Raw genomic sequence first — 12,285 nt, 5'->3', positions numbered from 1 at the left:
GGGGCGGGTGCTTTCCCGGCGGCCGGCAAGGCCGAGCCGCTGGCCCCATCCTTGCCCGCCCTGCAGGGCGGGTGCATCCATGCGCCTCTCAGAATGAGTGGAGTAAAAGGTAAAAAAACCCAATATATACAGTGTTATCTTTATTTTAAATGTCAAAAATTATTTGCGGCTCCAAGTGTTTTCTTTTCCCGTGGAAAACGGGTCCAAATGGCTCTTTGATTGTTAAAGGCTCCCTACCCCTGGTCTAGCAGAAGGTGCACCGGCGTGCGTGGCAGCCTGCGCCTGCGTGCATTTGTTTCCCGCCCAAGGACCGGCGCAGCAACTGCGTCCTTGCCACAGCCCCGCCCAGGAATGACCCGCCCCCAGAATGCCTGGTCACGCCCCTGTTGTGCCCCGCCCCACCCCATTGGCGCTACGAATCCCACCACCATGGGAACCTGTTACTAAAATTTTTGGATCCCACCACTGACTGTACCATGCTGACATTAAGTGCCTTCAGGATTCACCGCCCATTATCTTGTAAGATTGCTGCTTAACTGTGACTGGCCCATGCTCCTTAAATTTTTAGTGTTTATGCAGCCATATTTGTTCTCTGCTGTGCAATCCCATCTGTCTTGTTTAACTTCTTAATAGGACTGTTGTATCCCTTGAGTGTATGTGTGTGGAGAGTCCTAATTTGAAAGCACCCCATTTCATACTCTTCATGCCTATGCAGATCTTAATTAGTGGGAAAACCCACCCTCTACCATGAAAGCTTGCTGGGTGACTTTGGAGGACCTCCAGCAGGGGATTTGGGGAAAGGCCTCTGCTTCTGGGATGGCCTCCCATTTCCTGATGGAAGGATCTCCTGGGAGAAGGAAGTAGAGCACTTACGTGAGAGATCTGCACCTTCTGAATGATTGTCCCACCAGAAAATGAGAATGATGTTGAAGGTGCCTCTGAGATAATATCCATTTTTTTCTTGAGATAAATCATAGCATTTTTGCACAAGAGCATCTCATCCCACATCACCTCAGGGCCCCCTGGGATGTCACAGAGGTCTGTGGGATAATATCTTGTTCTCCCTTAACCCCAGAGAGATAGCACACTGTAGAAATGGGCGTGTATACATGTGCTGAGAAGGGCAGAGGTTAAGGACTTCTGAAACACTTTGGGTTGGGGGCCTCATTGTAGGATTTCTTTCTTAGTGCCCCCACCCCCCAAAACACCTGGAGCCAGCTGAGCTCATATGTATGTCCAGCATTTAGGAACAGAGGAGGAGTAACAGACTTCTCTCTGTGATACACTTCTGAAGATGCCAGCCACAGATGCAGGTGAAACATTAGGCACAAGATCTGCCAGACCACGGCCACACAGCCTGGAAAACCCACCACAACCAGAGGAGGAGAAGAAGAAGAGTTTGGATTTATATCCCCCCTTTCTCTCCTGTAGGAGACTCAAAGGGGCTTACAATCTCCTTGCCCTTCCCCCCTCACAACAAACACCCTGTGAGGTAGGTGGGGCTGAGAGAACTCTGAGAAGCTGTGACTATCCCAAGGTCACCCAGCTGGCGTGTGTGGGAGTGCACAGGCTAATCTGAATTCCCCAGATAAGCCTCCACAGCTCAGGCGGCAGAGCTGGGAATCAAACCCGGTTCCTCCAGATTAGATACACGAGTTCTTAACCTCCTACCACGAGCTCTTAACCTCCTAGAAGCTCAGCAGGTAGGGTCTCAGTCTACTACTTTCCTACATTTGACACTGTTAATCTTTCAGGTGCTGTGGTGAATTTCTAAACTGCTATGAATGGTCAACTAAATCCACCTTCAGAGCATAGCTACTGGGACTGTCCATCCAATTGAAGAAATCATGGTCAGTAAATCACGTTTGTTGATGAATTAATCAGTTAACATTTGCACTGGAAGCAAAATGAAAAAAAATGCTCTTTGCGTTTAGATTATAAGCTTATATGTTGTTGCTAGGTTTGCCAGCTCCAGGATGAGAAATACCTGGAGTTTTGGGAGATGGTGTCTGAAAAAGGTTGGGTTTGGGGTGAGGATGCACTTCAGTGAGGTAAAATGCCACAGAGCGCCATTTTCTCCAGATGAACTGATCTCTTTTTGTCTGGATATCAGTTGTAATAACGGAAGATCTCCAGCCACCCCCTGATGGCTGGCAACTCTACTTGTAGCAAGAATCATTTTTGGAAAAAACAAAGGCATTACTTCTCATATATCAGAGAATGGGGTAAGGGGGATGCCTCTTGTGAGGTGATGCCATCCATCTGCATTTTTTTAATATAACTGCCTGTTTTCAAACTAATCACAAGTGCTTCTTGATTAATCAAGAAACACCTTAATAGTCTGTAACAGTTTTGTGATGAAAGAATCCTCACTCAGTTAAATGGTGTAGCCCTAGTAGCTTGATTGCATTTCTTAACTGTGTAAAGTTAGGGAATCTTGGGAACTGTAGTTCTGTTGAGAGAGAGAATGAGAGAGAGAGAGAGAGAGAGAGAGAGAGAGAGAGTAGTAAAGCCAGAGACACTGTTTCACCACAGGGGAAGATGACTTAGGCAATTGAATATAATTTGCATAGGGATGTACATATTAAATTATTTGCAGAGTAATGGGCCTACACATACGGTAATTCCTCGATTTTCAGTTACAGGAATCAGATCTGTCACTGGCATTTCATACCTATACTTAAGTGAAGGAAATTCACCCCTACAGGAAAGCAAGATTATATAGCATTTGTAGCTGCCCTGGTTTTACCTCAGAAGAAAATAATCCCATGTAAACAGAGGGCACAGGGGAATGGAAATCTACCGAGCATGCACAGTGCAGTTTGCCAGAATTCCTAAATTATTCTGTTTTAAGAGAAAATCCAGGGAGGCCTTAGTAGCAGAAGCTAAAATTAGACTTTAGAAAAGCTGTGAATTTTTCTTTCAGTAAGTTTGCAAATTCTAAACCTTTTTATTAAGTTTGGAGCACACTTCATTGAACTCAGGCTGAGATCATATATTGTGAAAAACAAAGGTTTGAAATGTGATTGCAATTCACTTATCTCCATGGCCACTTGTAATTGCTTGATAAATTGGTATATGCAAATTCAGCCTATGACTTACTCTTGAGAACACATATTTAGGATCTCACTAAAAGATACAGGATCTATAGAGCTGTTGCAACCAAAGTGGAGCCTGTAACTATCCTATTGTTTTATAATCAGGAGAAACTGCTGGAAGTCATTCACAGTAGGGATTCCCAAAGTGCGTGCTACTGCCCCATTGGGGACAGTGGAAACATCAAGAGGGGCAGTGAGGAATGTTGGGAAGTAGGCGGGTGGCAGATAATTTTGGGCCAGTAGGGTGACATCGCAGGGATTCCTGGGCCAGCTGGTGGGTGAAAGGTTCTAGGGATAGAACACCAGTGCTGCAGCCCAGATCTAGTGGCAACAACCTTTGCAAAGAGGGTAGTCCTGCCCCAAGAAGCATTGTTTCGCACCTCTGTCATGCACCTCTGCTTGTGGAGCAGGTTGGGAGGCAGGGGTGGGGAAGGATCCCTGGCTGAGGGGTTGGGGGAGGAGAAGAGGCGGCATTTTTATAGCCCTGTGAAGCAGCCCCTGAGGTGGGCAAGTAGACCCTCACTGGAAGCTGCCCAGCCCATGCGGTTTTGGCTGCCGTGATGGGAAGGAGTGATGGCGGCCGGGGGAGGCGAGATGCTCAGGCCAGATTCCTGTGGCAGACTGGGATTATGGTGACTGGCAGACTGGGCAGGAGCGGCAGGAAACGAGCTTGACACATATACACCAAGCCCTACAGGGTCAGGCCTACGTAGCTGTCTCCCCCTCCCCCTACAGAAAGCACATACTCCCTCTATGCCGAATGTTTTTGACCCAGGCTGAGGAAGGGCTGCTGGGGTTGGTGGCCTCTTGGGTCCCCCAGATCCCTAATGGGGCCTCAAGGCATCCCTCCCACTTCTCTCACCCCAATGCCCTTCTGCTTAGCAATTTTATTTTATTTTTATTTTGCAAAAAAAGTGCACAGGCTGCAGGGTTTCTGCCAGCCCGGATTGAGAGCTTTTAGGCAGGCTTGAGAACTTGTCATGTACATTGGTTTACTTTTCTTAGGTCATGTTTTATTTGTAAAACACATATGTGTGTTTACAGTGTTAGAAGTTGAATTGGCAGTAGACCTCAAACTAAGAAAGAGGTGTGTGGGGAGGCACTAGGGATGTGACCTGGAAGCCAAGGGGACAACCACCTCAAAACATTTGGGAATCCACTGATTTACTGTAATGCCGGTTCCTTGAAGATAACAGACAACTTGACAATTTTTTACGATCTTTCTTTGGTCCCTGATTATACCCATAATTATATTATGGGCAGATTGTAGTTTATGCAATGGATAGTCATTTTCTTTGGCAAGTGAGTCTGTCCCACCCAATTAAATTCTGAATCACTGTGAAAAAAATTCTAGAGAAGATGTGTATGTACTAGAAGATGAACTGATTCATATATTCCAAGTTCAAATTTCCAGTAGCAAATTGTGTGTGTGTTTGTGTGTGTGTGTTAAGTGCAGACTTATGGGACCCCTATGAATTTATGACTTAACCTTTCTCATGTCTCACAAATTGAGGGCCCTAACTTCCTTGATTGAATCAACTCCTATAATCTCATGCTGGCATCTCATATCAACCCATATCGTCTTTGCTTGCTGCTTTTCCTACCATAATTGTCTTTTTCAGTGACTCTTGTCTTCTTATAATGTGACCAAAGTACAATAGCCTCATTTTAGCTTCTAGGGAGAGTTCAGACTTGATTTAATCTAAAACACACTCATTTGTCTTTTTGGCAGTCTACAGTATCCATAAAACTGTCCTCCAACACCAAATTTCAAATGAGTCAACTTTCTTCCTGTCAGCTTTCTTCACAGTGCAATTTTCAAATTCATAGATACCAATGGAGAATGCTAAGGCTTGAATTAGCTTGATCTTGATTGCCAGTGACACATCCTTATGCTTAAGAACCTTTTGTAGCTCCTTCATGGCTGCCTTCCCAGTCTCTTTGATTTCTGGGTTGCAGTCTCTCTTTTAGATGATGATGGAGGCAACAAATAGAAAATCGTGAACGATTTCTTTATCATCGGGTTGAAGTTGTGTAATTCCTCAGAAGTCATTACTTTTGTTTTCTTGCTGTTCAGCTATAATCATCAGTTGTTTCAAGTCTTCACTATTTTGTGCCAGTAATGAGGTGTTATCTGCATATCCCAGATTGTTAATATTCCTTCCAGCAGTTTTAACTCCACCTTCATCTAAATCTAATCCACTTTTCCTTAGGATATATTCTGCATCTAGATTAAAGCAATAGGGAGAAAAAACACATCCTTGTCTGGCACCTTAATGCTGAGCTTCCCAGAGAGCCAATGTAGCATAGGGGTTCAGAACTGCAGACTGTGATCTGGAGAACTGGGTTTGATTCCCCACTCTTCCACATGAATCCTGCAGGCTGATCGTGAGATAGTCACAACTCTCAGAATTCTCTCAGCCCACCTATTGTATCCATTGTGGGGAGGGAAGGTAGTTGTAAGCTACTTTGAGACCCAGCTTGGTGTAGTGGTTTAGACCAGTGGATCTGGAGAACAGGGTTTGATTCCCCACTCCTACACATGAAGCCTGCTGGGTGACCTTGGGCTAGTCATTGTTCTCTCTGGACTCTCTCAGCCCCGCCTACCTCACAAGGTATCTCTCATGGGAAGAAGAAGGGAAGGAGTTCGTAAGCCGCTTTGAGACTCCTTGCAGTTGAGAAAAGCGGGATATAAATCCAACTCCTTTTCCTTAAAAATAGAGAAAAGCAGGGTATAAAAGCCAACTCTTCTTCTTCTACCTTTGCCAATCGGAACTCATTTTGCTTCTCCTTATTTTGCCCCAATAGTCTTGTCTTGCTCATCAAAACAATTAGATGTTGTGACGCACCCATTTCTTTTTAAACCAAAGTGATTCATACAGACAAATGTTTTGCAGTAATCTATGAAACATTAGCTGATTTTCTTATGAAAAACTCTTGTGTGCTTCACCAACCAACATAATCCACAATATGATCTCTTATACTTCTTCCTTTTCTGAATCCATCTTGAATGTCTGGTGTTTCTCATTCCATATATTTTAAGAAGAAGAAGAGTTTGGATTTATATCCCCCCTTTTTCTCCTGTAGGAGACTCAAAGGGGTTTATAATCTCCTTGCCCTTCCCCCCTCACAACAAACACCCTGTGAGGTGGGTGAGGCTGAGAGAGCTCCGAAAAGCTGTGACTAGCCCAAGGTCACTCAGCTGGCATGTTTGGGAGTGTACAGGCTAATCTGAATTCCCCAGATAAGCCTCCACAGCTCAGGTGGCAGAGCGGGGAATCAAATCCGTTTCCTCCAGACTAGAATGCACTGTTCTTAACCACTATGCCACTACTGCATAGTGGAGGGAAGGCATCATGGTGGAGGGAAGGCATCATGGTGTACCCTGATCTCTCCAGCTCTTGGAAGCTAAGCAGGGTTGGATAAGGGACCACCTGTGAAGACTTTGTAGGGGAAGACAGTGACAAACCACCTCTGCTTCTCACTTGTTTTGGAGGCCCCTTGATTGGGTTGCTGTAAGTTGGTTGCATTTGATGGCACTTGTTTCTGTAGAAGTGGGCTAGGTGAAGAGGAATTATTAGTGTAATTTTTGTATCTGTATGTGCCCAGTAAGCATTGAGCTTCATGGAGGAAATAAGACAATAAGGGTCAGACGGGAGAGAGTGAAGGTAGATAGAGCAGTTTGCAGGCTCAGGTGATAGGGGCTTTTGATAAAGTGTATTAAACAGATAGGAAAAGGTTATGGAACAGAATCAATTGATTGTGTATATACTTCTAGAGTCCACAGGATGACTTTGATACTTCTCTTTCTGTTTAGAAGTTGATGTGCTGGGCCTGTCTGGATGCAGATCATGAATATATGATTTCCCTTTTCTTCATGTTGAAACACTTATATCTTATAAATTCAAAACTATAAGAAACATATAGAATGTGCCATTTTTTCAGAGATCTGGTTGAGGTGGCTCATAAAGTGAAAACCAAAAATAAAGCAACACAAGAAATGCCAATATTAAGACACAAAAGCCACAAATAAAATAGCACACTAAACATCCATGAAACAGTCCTCAGACTGGAAGCAGACTAGAAAGACAGCTTTAAAAAAAGGTGGAAAGCCAATTAAAAGTCCTCAGCATATCCTATCAATACAAACAAATGTTGTGATGTGGCTGCCTGACTATTTGCATCTTCAAGTGGGGAGCAAAGATCAGGTCTTGGGAAAAGGATAAATACTTTATGAGCCATTGTTAGCTCTGCCTTAATGTGTGGAGGCCTTTGGGGCAAGTTACCAGTATAGGGGGGGAGGGGCGGGGGGGGATGAATGTTCTTGTTCCTCCATAGATCCTAGTTCCTCTGTAAGAGCCAACTTGCAGCGGGAGTCTAAACATGTGAGTGATCCTGTGATGGTCCCAAATTGAGGTAAAAATTTTCAGAGGTTGGACTGGGAGAGAACAGATGACCTGCTGCCCAGTGCCATCCTGAATTCCTGCACTCTGGTTTGGGATTACAATTACAGTCCTAGTTCTGCACTGCTTGTAGAGTTAGGATTTGTTTTCTTGGAAGCAAAGGCTGAGAGAAGAGCTGTTGCTGCCTGCCCTGCAGACAAACAGTGAGGACATCTGCTCAGTCTTCTATGAGTCAGGTGGCCCACTTTTTCTCAGTAATGGCCTTTGCTTTACGTGTGGATGAGTAATAGGGCCAGTCTGGGTTCCATCTCCATGATAATTTCCTCCTTCCCTGGGATTGCCTGTGAGATAATTTCCTCCTACCCTGGGATTGCCTCCTCCATGTAAAACAAATGGATGCGTCTCTCTGCTAGTATAAGCAGTTAGTCACTTCATGCCCAGATTTTAAATGCTTGGTCAGTATTTTGCTCCTACATTCCTTTCTGCCTTGGCGCCGGTTTTGAATAAAGGAGCGAACAGAATGGAACTACTAAGTTGAACCTTGACTTCACGTTCACTGTTCTATTACCTGTGAACAAGGATATAAGAATGCTTGCTTGGCAATATGTCTTTGGAAAATTTGAACTGATGTGCTATAAGGTTCCAGATGTATATCCCACCAAAGCTAGGCCCCTTCCACCCATGCAGGATAATGCACTTTCAGTCCACTTCCACAATTGTTTGCAAATGGATTTTGCTATTTCGCACAGTAAAACCCTGCTGCAAAGTGCATTGAAAGTGCATTATTCTGCATTTGTGGAAGGGGCCCTAGAGAGATCAGATAACAACTAGAGCTAACCTTCTCCAAATTATTGCAGAATATGGAACACTGCCTGCATCAGTTGGTCAGAGAACATGCACCCAGTGGGGGTGTGGGAATTTATCCTATTCAAGTCATCCAGTATCTTACATTCGTTCTTTGGTCAGTAATGGCAAATTCTCACTTTTCTCATTCCTTGCATTTTGTATTTTTTGCTGTGGAGTAGCAAACATAATACTGATACTTGTATTATGATTTTCACTCTGCACTGCAGTTCCCTTTTGCCTGCATCTCTCAGTTTAAATTAGAACAGTTTTGCTGAGGATCTCTTATTTCTTGGTTATTGCCTAGATTTTGTAATTCCTTATTTCTTTGCACAGACTTTCACTAAGAGTGTCTAAGTTCAACCACAACATTTTTAATGTATTACTTACAGAGCTCACATTTCCTAAAAAGAAAATAACAAGGTCATTTAGGCAAAACAAGAAAAAAGAAAAAGAAAGAATCCTGGCTCTGACTTGATGTTTTTTTTTAAAAGAAACCTCTATTTATTTTAGAGGTCAGCTGATGAAATCCTGCAGATCTGCACTGTCAATACAACTTAATAAAAAATTCTGCCACCTCCTGTTGGCACAGTTCTGAAGTTAGAGCAGACTACTTCACAAGAGGATGTTTTGCACTGTGAAACAAGACCACCAGTGCCTGTTTAATGCTGTGACAGTTGTAGCTGTCAGCTGAAATGGTTCTACACTCAAATGCCATGTTTGTTATGATTAAAGCTGAAAGGTAAAAAGTTCAGACACAGGAAGAAGGAAAGGCATTCATTTCAGCCTTATCTGTATCCCCAAATTCTGCTCAGCAAAACAGACACACACAGTTGGGAGGACATACAGACTGACCAATCACAACCCTTTGCCAAGTGGCAATATACACTGGTTATTAACTTCTTCCCTCAACCAGGGTATTACAAGAAAGTATGCAGAGAAAGACTGTTCCCCAGCTTCCCAGGATACGTTAAATCACATCAATGATTACATTTTCAAGCAAGGTTTAACTTAAATGTAAAATTAAGGATTATCAAGGGTTTTCAGACCATCTTATCTATCATTATTGTCCTATTTAAGAAGAAGAGTTTGAATTAATATCCCCCCTTTCTCTCCTGCAGGAGACTCAAAGGGGCTTACAATCTCCTTGCCCTTCCCCCCTCACAACAAACACCCTGTGAGGTAGGTGGGGCTGAGAGAGCTCCGAGAAGCTGTGACTAGCCCAAGGTCACCCAGCTGGCATGTGTGGGAGTGTACAGGCTAATCTGAATTCCCCAGATAAGCCTCCACAGCTCAGGCCGCAGAGCTGGGAATCAAACCCAGTTCCTCCAGATTAGATACACGAGCTCTTAACCTCCTATGCCACTTCAGAGCTCCATTCTAATGTACTTTTTGGTAAAGTTCAAGAGACTGTTTTTGTTTAGCCCCCTTCATTCTTTCATAACATGTTGGGAAAATGACAGGTCAACTCTATGACCATGGTGCTGGTTGAGTAGTTAATTGCATTAAGCTATCTTAATAAGTGCCTAAACTGTGGCACTGATTCCATTAGCCGAACAGGCAGTCTGTGGCTTGGTGGGAACAGGAGGGCAGTAGCTCACATCTGATATGTGGTGGGTGTACTTTGCCTTCTTCTCTGTGGGTTGAGAAACATGTGATTTTTCACAGTTTTGCTCCATTTGTCCCTCAAGAATCTCAGGGTGTTGTACATAGTCCTTCCCTTCATTTCATCCTCACAGCAATCCATGCTTTAAGTTAAGAGAGAAGGTGACTGCCCCATGGTTATCTATGGAAGCCACTGGATATTTCCAATGACAATCAACCATCCAACCTCTACACTGACTCTCACCAACAGACCACACTACATGTAGGCACACTAAGACACCATATGTGTAATCTAGAGTGGGACAGTGTCATATTTTTGCCTTGAGCTGTGCCACAGCTGATAAGATGAATGGCCTAATCGGTTCAGGCATATTCTTGACACAGGCAGATACATAATGGGATAATGAACTGAACACAGTAGCAGAGAATATCTGTTGGAACAAATATTCCAAAACTCAGGCTATGCAGTTGAAAATTTTCAGAAGGAAACATGAGAATATGGTATGTGAGATGCAGCCCAATTTGGTCTTAGTTTTGCCACAGCGTTGTATATGTGTTTCCTGAATTAGTGGGGTCTGTCCCACTATAGGTTGGGGAATTAGTGGGGACAGACCTTGCACCGTGAGAAGGCAAGTAACTGGGATCTTTTCCATCTACGTTTTACAGGGTTTTTTCCCTTTAGAAAGCCATAGGAAACCAGTACTTAAGTGAAACTTATCAATTGTACCAAAGAACAAAAATAATAAAAGGTACACACAGTTTGGCAAAGAGCACGCACGCGTGCGCACACACACACACAGAGTTTCAAAGAGCCTAGGATATAGATAGAGGTGAAAGATAGAGTGGAATAGTAGAGGTCATTGTAGGGAGGGTGATATTTACCAATTCCAGAAGAAAAGTCCATGGAGGCAGCATCAAATGCCTGCATTGGATACAGAGGGAGAGGGGTGACGTCAGGCACATAGGAATTGAACAAAGGCAGTTCGGGAACCAAAAGGTGAGGGTCCCTTGCTTGGGAGACCTTGATATAAGAAAATTTAGCCCTCTGGCAATGGTTAAGAAAGGCAGCCTTCCTGGACAAAGGGGGAAGAAAACCATACTGTGGAAAATGGCTCAAATGAGTCAGGCCCAGGGAAAATCCAATTCTTAAGTCTCAGGGATTTTCTTTTCTTTTCTTTTTTTGCAATTGTCCGATTAATTTTTATTTGTGCATTAGTATATGACAGTGATGGTGAACCTTTGGCACTCCAGATGTTATGGACTACAATTCCCATCAGCCCCTGCCAGCATGGCCAATTGGCAGGGGCTGATGGGAATTGTAGTCCATAACATCTGGAGTGCCAAAGGTTCGCCACCATGGGTATATGACATTGGTTCCAAAATATATAAGCAAAACACTTTATATAATTTTATCCAAATTCAGTAAAAAAAAAAAATTCCAACTTTCCTTACACAAAACTTAGGTTTAACCATTGACCCTTACTATACATCTCATCTCCGCTTCTAAGAAAAATATAGTAAAAAAAAGAAAAGAAAAACAAAATTTTATACATTCATGGTGTTTTCTATTCATATTTTGTATTTTTACTCTCTAAGTCATATATCGTAAAGTTAAGTTTTAGGCAGAGTTGATGAATTTACAACTCAGGGCATTCCAATTCCAAGTAAGGTTTGATGGTTCTTTGGTAGTAGGACAGGAAAAGTTATGATTAGATCGTCTAGAAGAGAAGAAAGGACTCGGGAAAGGTGGTTGTGTTGAGGCAGATTAACACTTGCATACCCCTTGTGAGCTAGAGGATAATTGTGGCGTTTCCAAGACTTTGGCTTTTGTTATCCAGATTGCAATGGCAAATCCTTCAGGAAAGGCGTTGTTTACTGCCATGTATTAGGGGGTGGGGTGGAGAGGAATGTGGGGAGCAGAGCCCCCCCCTCCATTAGTAACAAAGTCCAGACTTAATACTCAGCATCCATTTTAGTCTGAACTAAGTCTGTGACAGTAATAGGGACATGACTGGTAGGGTGTACCTCAGAAACTGTATCTCCCCACTCTATACCAAGAATTGCCATGGGCTTGCATCCCAACATATGGGAAGGAGCAGCAGCAGCTCAATGAATATATTTCTACTTTATGAACCATGAAGGTACATTAGTGTCATCTTTTGGGTTCCCAACCCTCAGGTGGAGCCTGGAGTTCCTCTGAAATACTTTCAGACTACAGAGATCAGTTCCTCTGGAGAAAACAGCTGCTTTGGAGGATGGATTCTGTGGCATTATACCTCAATGAGGTTTCTCCCCTCTCCAAGCTCCAATCTCCTCCTCCCCTAAATGTACAGGAA

At 43.5% G+C, this 12,285-nt stretch overlaps 1 protein-coding gene across 2 annotated transcripts in view; it reads left to right on the top strand.

Moving 5' to 3' along the window:
- KBTBD11 (kelch repeat and BTB domain containing 11) overlaps positions 1-12,285 on the top strand; it is a 35,558-nt gene that overhangs the window by 3,003 nt on the left and 20,270 nt on the right. For both annotated transcript variants that reach the window (XM_048497623.1, XM_048497618.1), the window contains exon 2: positions 1,755-1,850. The gene's annotated coding sequence lies outside the window, so the exon portion shown is untranslated. The remainder of the gene's footprint in view (positions 1-1,754; positions 1,851-12,285) is intronic.

This window comes from Sphaerodactylus townsendi, linkage group LG01 (genome assembly GCF_021028975.2).
Source record: "Sphaerodactylus townsendi isolate TG3544 linkage group LG01, MPM_Stown_v2.3, whole genome shotgun sequence".
NCBI classification, from domain to species: domain Eukaryota; kingdom Metazoa; phylum Chordata; class Lepidosauria; order Squamata; family Sphaerodactylidae; genus Sphaerodactylus; species Sphaerodactylus townsendi.
The sequence above is the reverse complement of the archived record's forward strand: the minus strand, read 5'-3'. Positions and strand labels throughout refer to the sequence as shown.